Source organism: Jaculus jaculus, chromosome 13 (assembly GCF_020740685.1).
Source record: "Jaculus jaculus isolate mJacJac1 chromosome 13, mJacJac1.mat.Y.cur, whole genome shotgun sequence".
In the NCBI taxonomy this organism is placed as follows: Eukaryota; Metazoa; Chordata; class Mammalia; order Rodentia; family Dipodidae; genus Jaculus; species Jaculus jaculus.
Window position 1 is genome coordinate 40157744 of NC_059114.1, and position 18612 is coordinate 40176355.

Here is an 18612-nt window from a genome sequence, read left to right on the forward strand (position 1 = left end):
GGATTGACACAAGTAGCTGTATGTTGATGCTAACAATATTCACACTCTTAATTTGCAATTTAAATGTATCATCACTTGTAAGGAATTTGTAGTTTACAAAGACTTGCATGTAAGCATTTCATTTGAATTTCATGGCAATGTAGTAAGGTAAGCAAACAAGAATAAAATACATATCTACAAACAGGATCAAGTTTTTTTTTTTTCCTTTACTAGTTATGTACACACTCAGTGTGTAAACAGCATATGTTGGTACTGTACTTACCCTGTACTTACCCTCTTACTCCTCCCCACCAAAGGGACCCTCCTATTATGGATGCCAGTTATTCCCATGTATTTGTGGGTTATGCATTGTGGGAGTAGCCATCAGTTATGGGGAAGAAGCAATGTCTCTGTGAATAATGTCCCAACATGTGGCTCTAACAATCTTTCCACTCCTTCTTCTGCAAATTTTCCTGAGCCATGTTGGATTCATTTTAGGTCTACTTCAATGATGAGGTCTTGGGATCCTCTGTCTCTGCATCTATTGTTTGGTAGGAGTTGAGTATTCTCTGTGTCTATCTCCTTCATTCTTGTGCTGATACCAAGTTCACCAAGAAAGTAGCACTCTTGCTTACTTCCCCAATTACTCTATAGTTTCATCTGGGGCCATGGTGAGGTATGATAGGCTGATTCTCTCCTCAGATTTTGTGTCTATTTGAAAAAAAGAAGCAGATTCTCCAAGGGAGAGTAAAGTCAGCACCACATAAATAGGATTATTAGTTTAGAGATAATTTAATAGGCGTAGGCCATCTTTTAGGTCAAGAATGGTGAGAGCTTGATATTGGAGAGCAAACTCGTTATTTGGATATGATTTTGACTTCTTTCCCAGTTCCAGCTATGCGTCCTATTCCACTGAAGGGATCTGTTAGCCAATCCAAGAGTAGTTGGTTGCCCACTATGGGTCTGTGCCACTAGTGCACTTGTGTGAGCATCACATCAGGTTGTTTGCTTCTGTGTAGCTTAGACCTCAAGCTGCTTGGACAAATGTTGGACATTTTCCCTCCAGTCGCTCATGTAGCACTATCTGGCACTAGACTAGCTAACTGTCTGGGGACAGGCTCTCTTCCATATTCCCACCAGGTCTCACCATGTTCTGTACCAACAGCATATTGTGTTTTTGGTAGTAGAGTACCTTAGGTGGGTAATCCAGTGCTCTGACAGATTCTTTTTTTTTTTTCCCAGAAACATTGTAGGTGTCTCTGATCAACAATCATTGTGTATGTTAACTGCATCTTGGTACTGTGAGTTATATGTCAGTGCCAAGGGAAAAGAAGGGAGAAAAAGATAGGTAGTATGTAAGAGAAAGAGAGAAAAACAGGAGATTAAGGTTAGTCTTTATCATACCCTCTCCAGGGCCCTTTGTTTCAGGTGTTCCCTCTGAGGAGCTGATGAAGGTTCAACCTTTTAGTCTGTCTTTCAGGATATAGGAATTTATGGTACCAGTTCTATTTGGGCCCAGTTTTGTGTCACACCTCCAGCCCCACCCTCCCTATTGTCCTGTCCACAAGATGCCTATTAGTTATATCATCATCTCAGGCTGATCTACTTCAGGAGCCACAGATGAGTGGAACATGCAAAGAATGTCTTTCTGTGATTGGGTGAGTTCACTGAGAATGATCTGTTCCATGTTTGACCATTTTCTTCTAAATTTCATTGGGTCATTTTTTCTTACTTCTGTGTAGAATTCCATCATATAGATATACCATACCTTGGTTATCCATTCATCTAGTGATAAACATCTGGGTTGATTCCAGTTCGTAGCTATTATTAAATGAGCAGCTATAAACATGGTTGAGCAAATCTCTCTGAACTGAGGCATGGAGCTTTTAAGGTAAATGCCCAGTAAGGGAATAACTGGGTCTGTTGATAACTTTATAGTCCACTTTTTAAGGAGCCTGCATATTGTTTTTCAGAGTGGTTGTACCATCTTACATTCCCACCAACAGTGAATGAGGAATTCCTTCAGTCTCTCCCCATTAAGTATTATTTGGGCTTAAGGAACTTTATATATAGCATTTGTTATGTTGACATATAAACCATCCATGCCTATTCTCTCCAATGTTCTGATCATGAAGCGATGTTGTATTTTGTTGAAGGGCATTTCTGCATATATTGAAATGATCATGTGGTTTTTGTGTTTAAGCTTATTTATGTGATATATTACATTGACAGATTTCCCTATGTTGAACCGTCCCTGCAATCCTAGCATAAAGCCTACTTGATCAAGGAGGATAATCCTTTTGATGTGCTGGTGAATTCAGAATGTTAGGATTTTGTTCAGGATATTTGAATCCAAGTTCATCAGGGAAATAGGCCTATAGTTTTCTTTTCTTGTGGCATGTAGCAGACAGCTTCAGGTTCACTGAGATGAACTTCCAAAACAGGCATGTTGTGAAGGAAGGGATTTATTGAAGCTTACAGATCCAGGGGAAGTTCCATAATGGCAGAGGAACCTGGCCTGTTTTCACAAGACCAAACACAGACAGAGAGAAGCACAAGCCTAAAAGCCAAAAGCCACATAGCACAGCACACTATAGGAACTCCAGATAGCATACTTTGCATATCATTAGATTGAAATATCAAACCCACCACCACACATTAAGTCCTGCCCAGTGAAACTGCCTCTGGACATATGGCTGCAGATGCAAACTACAAAGTAATAAAACACTGAATATATTGGAGACCATTTATTCAAACTACCACATTTTGCCCTGGACCCCAATAGATTTATAACCATCACACATTGTAAACTGTATTCAGTTCAATTTCAAAGGTCCCCACAGTCTTGACCAATTTAAGATAGTAAGTTCTATAAAATCAAACAAGTTAAATCCTTCCAAAATATAGAGGCATAGAGTAAACATTTTCAACTGGTATAAGGCATAGTAGATTAACTAAAACAATGCAAACTCAACCACATCAAACAAACATCAACCTTATGCAGTTCAAGTCTTCTATAACCAGAGACTGACAGTCTCCAGATTTCCCAATTCCACCCCTCTAAGTGGGCAGAGTAGCCAGGGAAAAGTTCCATAGTAGGCCAACAGTACACTATTTGGTAGCCCTTGCATAGTCCTGGTATATCTAAAACATGTTCAGGTCTTCATGAAAGCCATGGTCCATCTTCCAAAGGCTCTTTCAGCCTATCAGGGCATCAGGCCCTGCCTCATGCTGCATTTCAGCAGCAGCTTCTGGAACCTCGTGCAATTCATGACCACTCCTCACATTTTCATGCTTATGAAACCAATACCAGGTATGCAAGACACAGTCATATTCTTAATTCAGGGACAAAATAAATTGTAAACTTTAAAATCCAGTTCTTTCTCCAGTCAACTCTTTCCAAAAGAGTTTGCATTTCTATGACAGTCTTTCCTCAGGCATCCTTTTCATTGTTTTAATAATATAAAGCAGTCGGGTTATCTTCCTTAAGATTGCTAATGTGTTTAACAATAGCAGGTTGAGTAACCTAAAACCAGTCTCAGTGCCTGTAATTTTAAGTTGCTTGAGGTTTTCTAACTTAAAATCTTAAATCTCTCAGTCCAATATCTTTAGGCAAGCACATTAGTCCATAACAAATTTAACCTTGATCAACCTCTCTGGGCCTGGGCAGCAGAATGCAGCTAGCAATTAAGCCAGAGTACGGTTCCAACAAAGTCCTCTGTAGTCTTTCCTTCTCCTTAGAAAGTCATAAGCCAAATCTCGAAGTTCAATACTGTCAGCATTTAGCATTCTCAATCTCTCATCAGAACATTCCATAAAACTCGGTTTTCCACTCCAGAAGACATCTTCACTTGCAATCACCAAATCCATGCCCATTCCTCCAAAACAGAAGTTCCAAAAGATTATCATCCAAATGGTCAGGTTCATCTCACCCCACTCTCGGTACCAACTTCTGTAGCAGCCAGCTTTCAGGTTTGCTAAGATGAATTTCCAGACCAGGCAGTTATGGAGGGAAGAATTTATTGAAGCTTACAGATCCAGGGGAAGTTCCATAATAGCAGAAGAACCTGGCTTGTTTTCACAGGACCAAACACATACAGAGAGAAGCACAAGCCTAAAAGCCAAAAGCCATACAGCACAGCACACTACAGGAACTCCAGCTGGCACACTTTGCATATCTTTAGATTGAAATCTCAAACCTACCACCACACCTTAAGATCCACCCAGTGAAACTGCCTCTAGCCAGTTGGCTGCAGATGCAAACTACAAAGTAATAAAACAATGAATATATTGGGGGCCATCTATTCAAACTACTACATAGCATCTCTGCCTGGTTTTGGTATTAGGATGATACTAGCTTCATAAAAGGAGTTGGGGAGCTTTCCCTGTTCTCTAATTAAATGGCATAATTTGAGAAAACATTGATTTTATTTCTTCCATGAAGGTTTGATAGAATTTATCTGAGAAGCCATCTGGGCTTGAACTCTACTTTTGGGGGAGGATTTTTATTACCTTTTCAATCGCGATGGGTGTGATAGGTTAGTTTAGGAAATTAATCTTCTCTGAGTTTAGCTTTGGTAGGGGGTATGTGCCCAGGAATTCATTTGTTTCCTCCAGAATATCCAATTTTGTGGCATAAAGGTTTTGGAAATAAGTCCTGATGCTTCTTCTAAGTTCATTTATGTCTGTTGTGACCTCTCCTTTTTTATTTCTAATTTTGTTAATTTGAACTGTCTCTTTATTTTTCAGTTGATTAAATTGGCCAGAAGTTTATCAATCTTGTTTGTTTTTCCAAGAACTAACTCTTTGTTTCATCAGTTTTCTAAATTGTTTTCTTAGTTTCCAATTCATTAATTTCTGCTCTGATTTTGATTCTTTCTTTCCATCTGGAGCTTTTTGGGCTTGATGTTTTTGTTTTTCCAATGCCTTTATGTGGATAGTGAGATTATTGATTTTGGGATCTCTCTGTATTTTTTTTTAAGCTAGTTTTTAAAAAAATTTATTTGTTTATTTGAGAGCGACAGACACAGAGAGAAAGACAGAGAGAGAGAGAGAATGGGCACGCCAGGGCTTCCAGCCTCTGCAAACGAACTCCAGATGCATGCGCCCCCTTGTGCATCTGGCTAACGTGGGACCTGGGGAACCGAGCCTTGAACCGGTGTCCTTAGGATTCACAGGCAAGCGCTTAACTGCTAAGCCATCTCTCCAGCCCTCTCTCTGTATTTTTTAATGAAGGTATTTAGTGCTATGAATTTTCCCATAAGGACTGCCTTGATTATATCCCATAAGTTTTAATAAAATGTATTCTCTTTGTCATTGACTTCTAGAAATTTTGCAATTTCATTTTTTTTTTTTTTGGTTTTTTTGAGGCAGGGTCTCACTCTGGCTCAGGCTGACCTGGAATTCACTATGTAGTCTCAGGGTGGCCTCGAACTCACGGCGATCCTCCTACCTCTGCCTCCCGAGTGCTGGGATTAAAGGCGTGCGCCACCACGCCCGGCTGCAATTTCATTTTTTATTTGATCATATTTATCATTTAAAAGTGTGTTGTTCAGTTTCCAGGAACTGATGGGAATCCTTGCATATCTTTTGTTATTAATTTCTAGTATTACAGCATTGTGATCTGATATTGTGCAGGAAACTGTAGATTTTCCTAAATATATAGAGGTGGGCTTTATGGCATAGTATTTGGTCTATTCTAGAGAAGATTCCATGGACTGTTGAGAAGAATGTGTACATTGTACATTTTGAGTAGAGTGTAAAGTTCTGTAGATGTCCATTAGGTCTAATTGATCTATGGTGTTACTGAGCTCTCATACTTTCCTGTTAAATTTCTGTTTGGATGATCTATCTATTGCTAATAGGAGAGTACTGAAATCCCCAAATATGATGGTGTTGGTTTTATTTCTGTTTTGCTGTCAAGCAGGTTTTGTTTTATGAATTGTGGTGTACCCTGTGTTTGGTGCATAGAGACTGATGATTGTCATAGCATCTTGTTGGATCATTCCCTTGATAAGTAGGAAGTGCCCTTCTTTATCTTTTTTTTTTTTTTAAATTACTTTTGGGTTGAAGTCTATTTTATCTGATATTAGTATAGTGAAGCCTGTTTGTTTCTTATTTCTGTTTGCGTGGAATGTCATTTTCCACCCTTTCACCCTGAGGGGTGTCTGTCTTTAGTGGTGAGGTGAGTTTCTTGAAGACAGCTGTTTGAGGGGTGTCATATTCTGATCTACCCTGTTAGCTTATGTCTTTTGATTGGTGAATTAAGGCCATTAATGGTTAGGGTAATAACTGTGGGGCTTGATTTAATCCCTGCCATATTGTGGTAGTTTATGTGGTTTGGTGTTTTCTTGGACTTTGTACATTTTTGTGCCTTCTCTGAATTTAGTTATTGTGATCTGCAGTTTGTAGTTACTTGAGATTGGTTATTGGAATCTTCTGTTTGGAGCATTCCCTTAAGTACTCTCTGTAGGTTTGGCTTTGTGTACATATAGTTGTAGAGCTGACTTTTATCATGGAAAGTTTTTCTTTTACCATCTATTATGAGGGATACATTGGTAGGTAGAGTAGTTGGGGTTGGAAGCCATAGGTTCTCAGACTTTGAAGTGTTCCATTCCAGGCTCTTCTGGCATTCAGGGTTTCCAGTGAGAAGTCTGAAGTAAGTCTGATGGAGTTACCTTTATAGGCAATGTGTTGCTTCTCCCTAGCAGCTTTTAGGAGTTTCTCTTTCTTATTGATGTTTATAGTGTTAATTATAATATGTCTTGGAGAATTTCTCCTTCATTCCAGTCTATTTGGAGTTCAATTAGCTTCTTGTAATTTAATGGGACAATCTTTTCAGTGGGTGGGAAAGTTTTCTTTGATAATTTTGTTGAATAAGTTCTCCATACCTTTGGTCTGAATTTCTTCCCCTTCTGAATTATCTGAATTTTGGGCCATTTAATGGTATCCCACAGTTGCCTCATGTTCTTCTGTACACATAAATTTTTGAATTTAGTGAAGTTTTGGACTCATGAACTTTATCTTCTGTTTTGTCTTCCAGGTCTGAGTTTCTATCTCCATGTGACTGAGTCTATTCTTGAGAGCTTCTTTAGAGGTTTGGACTTGTTCATTTTGGTTCATATTTTCTGTTGCATTTTTATATATAGTTTCCATCCCTTGTTTGAGTTTCCTTTACACATTACTTTTTGAATTTCTCAATGCCTCTAGAAGTAATTCTTGCATTTATTTATGTCTTCATTGAACATATCCAGCTGATTATTGAGGTCCTCTTTTTTTCACTCTCCTTCATATAATTTAACTGTATTTGGTCTAATCTAGAAAGGACAACATTCATACAGTTATTGGACCTTTGTTGATGCCAGGGTCGCATAGCTTTTGTCTTCAATTTGGGACTCTGATTGTGTTGTTTCTTCTATGTTTTGATAAGAAACTTCTATTGTGGGACTGGGAAACCTTGTTGGATTACTTCCATTTAATTTTTTATATTATTCATTTTGCACTGTGGTCTGCCTTTCATAATGTAGGAATCTTATTTAATTCAGGTGAAAGCTGTAGTTTACCCTTGAAGTGTCTTCAGTGATTATTCCCTTTATTTTTATAATTTATTTATTTATTTATTTATTTGAGAGTGACAGACACAGAGACAAAGACAGATAGAGGGAGAGAGAGAGAATGGGCGCGCCAGGGCTTCCAGCCTCTGCAAACGAACTCCAGACGCGTGTGCCCCCTTGTGCATCTGGCTAACGTGGGACCTGGGGAACTGAGCCTCGAACCAGGGTCCTTAGGCTTCACAGGCAAGCGCTTAACCGCTAAGCCATATCTCCAGCCTGATTATTCCCTTTTATGTTTGACTCAATTAGGTTTCTGGTGGCAATGGATCTTGTATGCTCAGACAGGAAGAGTCTGCCAGGCTCTTGTGGGGGCCGGAAGACTTAGTGGAGGGGTTTGTTGGTCGGTGTTTTGGGGTATGGGACTGCATGGTCAGGTGGCATGACTGGATAGGGGTAGGTGGAAATGGGACAAAGCAGTCTGGTGTTGTGGTGGGGCAGAAGAAAATGGGATTGTGTAATCCTGTGATGTGCAGGGTATGGGGATGGGACAGTGGGGTTTGTTGGCATCATGAAGCAGGGGGTGGATGGGACTGCATGGTCCTGTGACATTGCAGGGTATGGGAATGGGACTGCTGTGGGTCCATTGAAGTGGTCAGTTTGGGTGGCAGCATTTATGGTGGTAGGAAGGGGGAGGGGAGTGAAGAGAGGGCGTAAGGAATGGGAGCTGGCTGTGTTGAGTTCATGTGGTAGCTGGGAAGGTGACTGTGGCTGGGCCTAAAGCCCTGGTGACAAGAGGCAGAAGGGGAGTTGAGGAGAGGAGTAAGTAATGGGAGTTGGTTAGGCTGTGCCTACATAGTCTGCATTTAGTGCAGGAGGAACCTCGTGGTGTGGTGGCTGGGATGGTAGCTTGAGGGGCTTGGGGAACTGATGACCTACCTGAGATCATGGGATCAGGACATACCCCACTTTGCTTCTCCACGCCCTTCCACTGAAGGTCTCCTAGGAGCTGCAGATCCTAAATATCCCATTGGTGTTGACTTTCCTACCCCATGAGGTGAAGCATGGCTAGGTGGACACCATATTGACCACAAGTCCACCAGGGTCAAGTTTTGATGACTGGTCTGGGTGGGTGCTAGTGAGACTCTCTTTAGGAATAAGAGAATCCCAAGATATTTGAAGAATAGGAATAAACAGGGGAAGGAACTGAAAATCCATGCAAATCTTACATGTTCCTACATTATGTATTATATATTCATATATAAATATGTACATAAAATCATGTGTACATATATTTATAAAGCTTTCTGATGCTATATTTTTGCATCAGTTATACCACATTGCTATCTGGGTTTTTCAGTTGTAGTATTTTTCTAGCATTTGATGGATATGTGGAAGGGGAGGTGAGCAAAGGTCATCTTTTAAATGTTCCAGAAGGAAAGAAGTAGAGCTATATGTTGCCAATCAAGGCAGAAAGTCACTGAAGTTACCCAGTGTTTTCAGTTATTGGGGCTGGAGAGGTGGCTTAGCAGTTAAGGTGTTTGCCTGCAAAGCCAAAGGATCCCATTTCGACTCTCCAGCGCCTATGTAAGCCAGTTGCACAAGGAGGCCATGCATGTGGAGTTTGTTTGCAGTAGCTGGATACCCTGGCACACCCATTCTCTCTCTCTCCCTCCTTCTCTTTCTCAAACAAACAAATATATTTTAAAAAATCAAAGTTATTTGTTGCTATAAAAGATTGCTTGGGTGCTTTTGCTACTTGCTGGCACATCCATCTACCCCATTGTTGCTTTCATTCCTGGACAATGGAAGCCCTCAGCCTTTCAATGTGGACTAAAGATCAGTGGCTTTCCAGGAATGCTCCAGGCCTTCAGTGCCAGATCTGAACTGATGAGGTGTCCAGGCCCTTGGGCTAGGCAGCTACTGGATTCTCAGACTCTCCAGCTTACAGACTGTAGTTGAGCTGCCCAGTTCATATCCTGTAAACTAATCTGATCAATGTCCTGTATAATACATGTTCACTTTTGGCTCTGTTCATTTGGAAAGCCCTAATACAGTCTCCTAATTAATCAATTACATAGAAAGGGGTTGCTACTTTTCTTTCATGTAATTCAAACTAACTTTTAACCAATAGTCTCTCTACCAGTTTTAAAGTTCATTTATGAACTTTCCATGTTAGAAAGTTGTTTTTCCTTTCTTTGTCTTCATAATAATCTACTCAATGTGGGCAATCTCTGGGATGCTCATTGGTCCATACTGCTATATTTATGACTTTTGACAGAGGCCACTTTCTAGCATCCATATGACTAATACAGTGAAAATTTTTGCATCTGTTCTTTACAATTTTCCTTATATTTGGGTGACAGTTTCAGATCTTGTGGAAACAAACTTTTTCTCATTGACTTAATTGGCGTCTATGAGAGTAGAATGTGATTATCTTTTTGTTTGTTTGTTTTTTCGAGGTAGTGTCTCACTCTAGCCCAGGCTGACCTAGAATTCACTACGTAGTCTCAGGGTGGCCTTGAACTCATGGTGATCCTCCTATCTCTGCCTCCAGAGGGCTGGGATTGAAGGCGTGTGCCACCACGCCTGGCAATTCATTATCTTTTATATCTATTTGCTTCCAATGAGATAGCTTCATGAATTCTCTAGGTTCCAACCTCCCTGGGAATTTTGCTTGGACCTCTGGCCTCTACAGGTTTCCTAATGGAAAGGTAGTGATCTGCTCACTACTCAGCTACATATACTCAAGTTCAAAAGAAACTTTCAGCGTACAACCACGTTTCTGGCAGAAACGTGTAATAACTATCTATCATGCTCATGTCCTGCTAGGAACCCCACTGCCCCTACTTGCTTCTCAGAGCCTTCTGTCTACTGCCACACAGATAGTAAAATCTCATTCCCTAGAAAGTTCATACTGGATAGCCTGACTTTACTTCTTTCTGACTAAGGCTTAAAACTAGGCCCCACTGGACTGGACTAGTAGGGGTCATCTGTCCCAGAGCATGTCGTTGTAGTAGGCATTTTCTACTTGAAATACTGCCTTCTTGACTATGTCTTCTATTTTGATCCCTTGGAAAGTGTGATCAGGGTGTTTTTCAGTAATTAAATTTTATTACTAACTTGAAACAACAATGTCAACATGAGGAAGAGATAGGAAAAAGCAATCATGTCTTAAACAGCTAAACCACTCTTTACAGCCTGGATAAAATGATTAAATCCCATCTAATATGTATACAGCATGACACAATTTTATCAGGTATACAAATATAGCCAATTTAATTGTCATAACATCTTCAAGCACAAGGAAGTGTGCGAGGTAGCAGAAGCAGATGAATGTCATAACCACATTCTTAGGGTTGAAAAATATATTAAAAGTATGTTCAGGGGTGAAATAACTTTTTACACAGTTAAAACATTTCTCTGGCTTCTAAAAGCAACAAAAAATGATGCTTAAACTGACGACATACATACCCTTGGGTCTGAGTCACTCAAAGAGTTAAAATCTGCATTGGGAAGTAAACAGAACCAATAATGTCATCAAGTTCCAGTTATTATATCACAAGGGACTCATATGGCCCTTTGCTTTTGTGCAACAGTCTCAAATAATTTGTCCTCACTATTGGGTCTAGCTCAAATCTGTCCTTTCTCTCTCTCCATCCTTATCTCTCTCTCACACACTCTTTTATTAAAGATATTCTTCCATAAATTATAATACTGTTTAATATTTACATGGCCATTTAATAATTATAAGTTTTCTGAGTTATAAATACTTGCTATTTAAAGAGTAGTTTTATCCTATATTTTCTAAGACAGAAATATAGATTTGTATTTCTCTCAAAGGAATTGTGAACATATAGAATTTGTCTGGTTTCCACTAAGAATTCAAAAGAAGACATCAATTCAATTGTACAAAATTTATGCTGCATTTGCAATGTGTGGAATTGTTCTGAGTGCCAGGAAAATTAAAATGTATCCACTTGAGAGGTATAATGTTGATATTATATTGTAAAAATATTTATATATTTTTCAAATACAAAAATAACTCTATATTTAGAAAAGAGAACCCATTTTATGAGTATAAACACACTCGTGTATGTTTCCATGACAGATAGCATTAATTAATTACTACTCACTCTGAGCCCAGGTGGATTTTTGGCAATCTGTTAAAAAGGCATTTCCAGCAGCCACTGCCATTTTAACTAGGGTCAGCATGCACATATGTTAAAACCTAATTCCCATCATTGCATGAATGGATAATTAAGCTGTGGTACATTTACACAGTGGAATTCTACTCAGCAGTAAGGAAAAAATGATACAGTGAAATTTGTAGAAAAATGGTTGGACTTGGAACAGATTATACTCAGCAAACACACACAATCACAGAAAGAAAAACACTCCGTGTTGTCATCATCTGAGGTTCCTAACCTGAATCAGCTTGAGTAGCTGGCAACTCAAGGCCCAGACAATAGGGACGGAAGAATTTGGAGGGAGGGGGAGGTTTGGGGGAAACAAACACAAAACTTAACCCAAAATAAATGGGTACTATAGAAACCTTTATCCTTGAAGGTAGACTAAAAGATTTAACTCTCAATAGGATGATGGGGGGGGGAGGGCCCCAAATTAAGGACCCTGGAGAGGGTGTGATGAGCCTAATTTAAAAAAAAAAAGGCTCTCACTGGTTACTCTCAGTACTAGAAATTGGCTGCTACCCACAATGAGCTATTGATAAAAGACCTATGAGGTTCCCAAAACAAGACAGGCTCCCATAAAAGCACTTAATTACTCACCTGAGGTAAAAGGTAAGACCCTATTGCTGGAGACACCACATGCTGCTGACACAGAACCCAGAGAAGCCTGGCTGGAATCTGGAAGAGAGCCAGTCCCCAGTCTAGTGCTGGAAAGCCCTACATAAGTTACTGGGGGAAAGTGGCCAACAATGGTTTGAGCAACCAGTGGTCTAAGCCACTCAGAAGCAAACACCTTGTCAAGATATATATACCAGTGCAATGGTGGCACACAGCCTGGGTGAGTAACCAATAGCTTTCTGATTGGCTAAGAGATTTGCTCATGGAAAGGAACCCATATTTGGAATTAGGTACCAGGTCAGAATCCTATGGAGATAAAGACTATGCTCTCCAAGATCAAACTCCCACTAGTGTTTGGCTAAAAGAGGGGTGTGGTAGTTTGAATAGATGGCCCCTATCATAGTCAGTGTTTTATTAGTTTGTAATTTGCATCTGCAGTCACCTGGCTGGAGGTGGTGTCACTGGGCAGCTCTTAAGGTGTGGTGCTGGGTTTGAGATTTCAATCTATAGATATGCAAAGTTTGCCACGCTGGAGTTCTTGAAGTGTGCTGTGTTGTGTGGCTTTTGGGTTTTAGCTTTTTCTGTCTTTGTCTGGTTCTTTAAGGGGGGAGGAAGGAATCCTTCTGCCATTAGGAATCTTCCCCTGGATCTATAAGCTTCAATAAATTCCTTCCCCCATAACTGTGCCTGGTTTGGAAGTTAATCTCAGCGAACCTGAAGGTGTTTGTTACAAGGGGCTAAATCCATCAACTTTGTCCTAAATTTATGCTTATCCCATTTTACGTGTGCTGACTTCACTCTGTTGGAGAATCTGTTTTTCATAAGGTAGTGAAACCCAAGAAGATGAGCAACTCCTCGCACTTCGGCCAAGGTGCAGCTGAAACAGCAGAGAAAGTGGGGAGAAGAGTAAGAATGTAGCTTCCATGGTAAGCCTGACATTTAGCACCAGGGTGAAAGAGACAGACACTGAAGATACTCAACACATACAAAGCAGAGATCCAGAGGCTCAGGGAATTTTTGCAGAAAAGAGGGTGGAAAGATTATAAAAGCCACAGGTTTGGACATCATACCCAGTGGCATTGCCCCCTCTGAATATCTGACTGCTGCTTGCACAATACATAATCCACAACTCCCTGGGGAATATGAGCAACCCAACTGAGGAGAGGCCCCAGAAGAATGGGGGCAAGGATGAGAGAAAGGATGGTGCCAACACATAATGTAGCCATTCATACTATGTCTATAGAAGAAAAGAAAAAAAAAAAACAATTTCCCATCCTTACATTGAGAATGCAAGTTTCAAACACCATGTAGTTTAACTCCTTCAGTTTTATCTGAGTAAAGTCTAAATAAATGTTTCTTTAATAAATGAATAAATTCAACATTCTACTACAAGTGTTTGGACACTCACTACAGGTTCTCCTGAAATTCCATGATTCATTATCCTTTCAGTCAAAAACTTTAAATCAGGCTAGATAGATGGCTTAGTGGTTAAGGTATTTGCTGGCAAAGCCAAATATCCCAGGTTCAATTCTCCAGTACCCACATAAAGGCAAGGGCACAAGGTATCACATACATCTGGAGTTCATTTGTAGTGTCTGAGGGCCCTGGCATGCCCATCCCCCCCCCTCATATAAATAAGCAAATTTTAAAAAGCCCTTTTAATCACCTTCCACCTTCTTTATTCCATGAACACACCATTATTACTACTGGAATTATCTGTCCCTCTACCTTATGCTTTTGTTTAACTTTTATTTCTTTCCTCTTTTGAAGAAGATGCAGTTTAATGCAGTTTTATGCCTTTTACATATTAGCCCATATAGTGCTTGTACTGAAAGCCCTAGGGGGAATTTTTACAACTGAGATATCACTGCAGAATTAGCAGACCAAACTCTCAGAAGAGGACTTCCTGGTGTGTGTGTGTGTGTTTGTGCACCCATGTATGTGCTTGTGTGTGCATGTGTATGTGTGGTAAAGTAGGAAATGCATGGTTTTAAAAATATATGATATCCTAACATTCAATATCTTTTGAATGTGACTACCAATGTCATGTCATTGGAGATTTCATTTCTTCTCATCCTAAAAAGAATTCAATCTGAATTAATCACAATATGTCAAGGTTTCCTGTATTTGTTTTCCCTTATTCTTCTTATCCCTTAAAAAAGAAAAAAAAAAAAAAAAAAAAACATGTTTTCTACCTGACATACAATAATGTGATTTGGCATAATATGCTTTCAAGGAAAACCGATGGAGCTCTCTCTACCTGAGATGTTCTTATTGAACTTGTTTCCACTATTAACTGTTAAGGACATTGCTAGGAGTAAAAGAATGTGGCATTCTTATTCTCCATCTCTAAGCAAATAATTCAGTTCTAACTTGGTTTTACTTGAATCATTACTGGTTTACTCATTCCTCTTAATAAAAAAATTATAACGTTGGACTTAACTGTGCATGAATTTAGTGATTAGTATAATAGATTTTTTAAGAGAAAATAATTGATTGTTTTATTGTTGCTGAGACAAACAACTAACTAGAAGGAACTTGTAGAATGAAACGGGCTGAATTTTGCTTGCAGTACTGAGTATGGAGTCCAACATTAAGGGGAAAACACCGCAAAAGCAGGAAGCCAGGATCACATCAACAGGAAATAGACAGAGAAGAAAAAATGAAGTGGAGTGTAAAACCTCAAAGCCCATTCCCACTGACATGCTTGCGCCAGCCAGTATCCACGCCTTAAATGTTCCACAACCTTCCCGACAGAAACACTTTGCTGGAAACCAGGTATTCTAACACATGAGACTTTTTGTGGAGGCAGGGGGGTGGGGGGGGTTGGGGGAGGAAGGGGAGTTGGCAATGTATTCAAGCCACCACATTTTGCACTTGGCCTCCGTCAAGTATATGGTCATATTATCATGCAAAGTGTGTTCAGTTCAACTTTAACTGTACTCATTTTTACCAGTTCTAATCCTGTTTTATGGATGTCTCTTTAAGTGTATGCCCTGAAAAAGCAAAACACAAGTTACATGTTTCCAACATATAATATCAGAGAGTAAACATTCTTATTTCAAATAGGAATAATGAGGGGGAGGGTAAGTAATTATTGGACCAAAACAAGTCTTACACCAAGCAAAACAAACACCAAATCCTGCATCTCTATGTCTGATATCTGTGACTCCTAATGAAATCCTCTGGGATTCAAAAGGTTTGGTCCACCCCTCCAGCTGACTGCTTATGGCCTCTCTTAGGGACCAGATTAACCCTGAGCCTGAAGTTTCTGTTGGCAGATGCCCCATGATCCTGGCATCTCCAACATCTTGGGGTCTCCACTGCTACTTTACAACATCATGCAATGACCTCACAGAATAGGGCCCAACCTTGGAGGGAGCCCAACCCTGCCTAACATTGATTAGGCTCAGCAGCTCTTTCCATGATCTCCTCCATCTTTCATCTTTCATTCCTCCAAAGGCATACCATGTGGACAATGCTGTCATATTCTGATTTAAGATTAGGAGCCCAGCTTTAGAAACCTTTACAGGCTGACCTTAGAAAGCAGAGGTTTCCTTCATCATTCTTCCTTTAAGTCTTTTATTTCAAAAGCATTTTATTTCTTCCTCTATTGAATGTCCAGTGGTTGGGTCTTCCCCTTAGGGACTATTTTCTATTGTTCCAATGAAGAGCAGTTGACTATTCTTTAATAGTGGCATTTTAAATTTTTTTTGGTTTTTCGAGGTAGGGTCTCACTGTGATCCAGGCTGACCTGGAATTCACTATGTAGTCTCAGGATGGCCTCAAACTCATGGTGATCCTCCTACCTCTGCCTCCCAAATGCAGGGATTAAAGACATGCGCCACCACCCCCAGCCCAATAGTGGCATTTAAAAAAGATTGTAGCCAAAATAGCCATATCTGTATGCCTGAGATTTTTAAGCTTACTCACTTTTCTTTCTATACCAAACTATATTTTTCATATCTTTCTTCTCTGCTGTTTGGTGATTTATTTTCTTTCAAATACATTAGTATATTACTTTTAAATTAGACTTTATTCAAATTCTCAGGACATGGGAAAAATGTAGCCAGTTTCTTTGCCAAAATATTATAAAAACTCTCTTTAGCCCAGCTCCTAGTAGTGTTATTTGTTCTTTCTGGAGCCTCATTAGTCAAGCTTCCATTGTTCACATCTCTGTCTCCGTTTCTCTCCCTCTCTCTCTCTCTCTCTCTCTTGCTCTCTCTCTCTTTCTCTTCCCCTGACTCTCGGTCTTTTAGAATCCTGCAAGAATGGGCCAGTAATCTCTGCTTAAAGCATTATAAGGTTTCTTTAGTTCAATGTTCCAAACCTTCCCCTTTCATTTAACAAAGCCATTCCAAAAGACTAAGAACTACATGGCCAATTTTATTTCAGCAATGACCCCACTACTGATACAAAGTTTCTATGTTAATAACTTCTCTGTTGCTGGGACGAATACACAACCAGAAGCAATTTAGGAAAAGGAGTTAAGTCAGCTTACAGTTCTAGAGGGTAAAGTCCATCATGGTGATAAACGCAAGAAGCCAACATCACATTGTCCCATTAGGAGGAAGGCAGGGAGACAGACAGAAGGAGAGGGAGAAAGGGAAAGATCATAAGTGAGAGCTGATGTAAGAACTCAAGCGCTGCCCCTAGTGGCTAACTTCCTATAGCAGGGAACTACCTATAGCATCAATGTACTGGGGACCAAGTGTTCAAACAGGAGCCAATAGGAGGGATTATACTCAAACCACCACACCTGCTTTCAGGTAAGTTCTACATCAGTACACTACATTTCCAAAACAAAGTGTTTTCCTATCCTCCAGTTTGCATGTGAATTCATATGTCTGTCCTCTATAGACATTTGCTTTCATTACCTCTAACCTAAACACTGTGGTCCTTTTTCCTTCTAGTAACAATCATAGACTCTTGATTAACATACACAAGAACTGATGTACTAAAGTTTTATACATAAATGGGTGACTGGCTACACACATTTCAAATATTATTTAGTTGGAATTAGTTTTTATAAATATTTACTTCCTTCACACATATATCCTTTAGAGCTCATTCATTCAAAAATAGGGAAACTGCTACAAAACTATGGTTTCATGAGTTAGAAAGAGATATGTATGTTTTATAGACTATAGTCTATTTTAATTTTGAATATTCACTGAAATGGTTTATAGAAAAAATATTTTCTAAGAGACACTGTTTTCCATGATAAATAAATGAATATATGTATTAAATAATATTAATTAACATTAATTTATCTAGCAAACTTTGTAGTATATAACAGGAACATACATACTATATAACAGGTACATTCTATACAGAAAGTTCTATTTGGACTGGTTGAGAAAAGGTCTATTGAATAAAGTATATTGCTTATACCAACAGAATTGAATTTCTGGTCTCAAAGTTAGAGAAAAATGCTTAGTTTTTTTTTTTTTTTTAATAAAGATCCTCAGATTCTGTTCTATAGTTTTTATGTGGACCTCTTTACTAGCATCAGAACAAGATGTGTAGAAGTAAATACAGATAATTTTTTTTAACCTGTCTGACACTGGTTCTATCTGTACTAGATTTCTATATTGTAATCCAATTTAAAATGTGTATAAATAAAGAACAAAGAGAGTGGAGAAAGATATAAAAAAGGATTTTTTTCCTGGTAAAATTCTAAGCACTAGGGAAGTATTGCATAATCACTTTTACTTAGACCTATGTTAATTTTAGAACTGCTGATTTCTAGCATAATAAGATCTGTCAAATCCAAGTCAGCTCACTGTCCCTACAATGTGAATAGACATTCATATTATCTAGAAAACAGGAGAGAGATATTGCTGTTATGGAGAAAAGAGAAAGGGTGACAGGAATGAACCATTTCTTGCTCTGTTCTGGTCACATTTCATTTTAATGTGATTAGGGGCCATTTGACACTTTAATCAGGGTGATATCTCACATGCCTGCAACACTTAGGCTGGAACTAGAGACTGAGCACTGACATTTTGTTTTTTCCCCACGTTCAGCAGATCACTGTGGCTCTAAATTGAGAAGTTTCAATAGGTGTATGTAGAAGATTATGGTTAAAACATTTTAGGGCAAATGACAAAAAGAGTAATTTTATAAATATGCCTTTTCGTGATTAAGATAATCCTACCTTCATTTCATGCTGAAATTATTTTGGAGCTGCTTTCCCATACAGAAGCAAGTAACCTGACTTAATTCAGATCACATATGCTACTTACATTGCTTATCTTATAATTCTACTAAGG